Source organism: Salvelinus sp. IW2-2015, linkage group LG14, assembly GCF_002910315.2.
Source record: "Salvelinus sp. IW2-2015 linkage group LG14, ASM291031v2, whole genome shotgun sequence".
Lineage (NCBI taxonomy): Eukaryota > Metazoa > Chordata > Actinopteri > Salmoniformes > Salmonidae > Salvelinus > Salvelinus sp. IW2-2015.
The window spans coordinates 49848811-49849418 of record NC_036854.1 but is presented as its reverse complement, the minus strand read 5'-3'; positions in this window follow the sequence as shown (position 1 = coordinate 49849418).

Sequence of the window (608 nt, the reverse complement as noted above, 5' to 3'; positions counted from 1 at the left end):
GCTTTTCCTTATCCGAGCTCCAACTCATCCCAAACCATCTCAATTGGGTTGAGGTTGGGTGATTGTGGAGGTCATGTCATCTTATGCAGGCACTCCATCACTCTCCTTCTTGGTCAAATAGCCCTTACACAGCCTGGAGGTGTGTTGGGTCATTGTCCTGTTGAAAACAAATTATAGTCCCAGAGATTATTTTGCCGCACACAACATTTTCCCACAATGTACCATAATTCACAGTCCTGCTGCTATAAATATTCAGCTAAACAGGTATATACAGTACTATACTGTAAAATTGTATTGTACAATTATTTTACAGCAGTGTAGTGGAACGCCATTGAGCCCCCATATGTATTGCTCTTTACAGTACTGTATTGTAATATAGAATTACAGTAGCAACTGTGAATATTTTGCTGTAAATTTAGAGCAATTTGTTACAGTGATTCAAATGTATTTTAGCTACATGTCACTGCTGGTCATTCATGTATTTAATTGCTCAATCACTTGTTCATTAACCCCTTCAGTATTGTGTAAGTGTATTATTTCTGTGTGTGTCTATTGTGATATGCTTGTGTCTGAGTTGTGTGTGTCTGAACTGGTGTGTACTTAGCTTC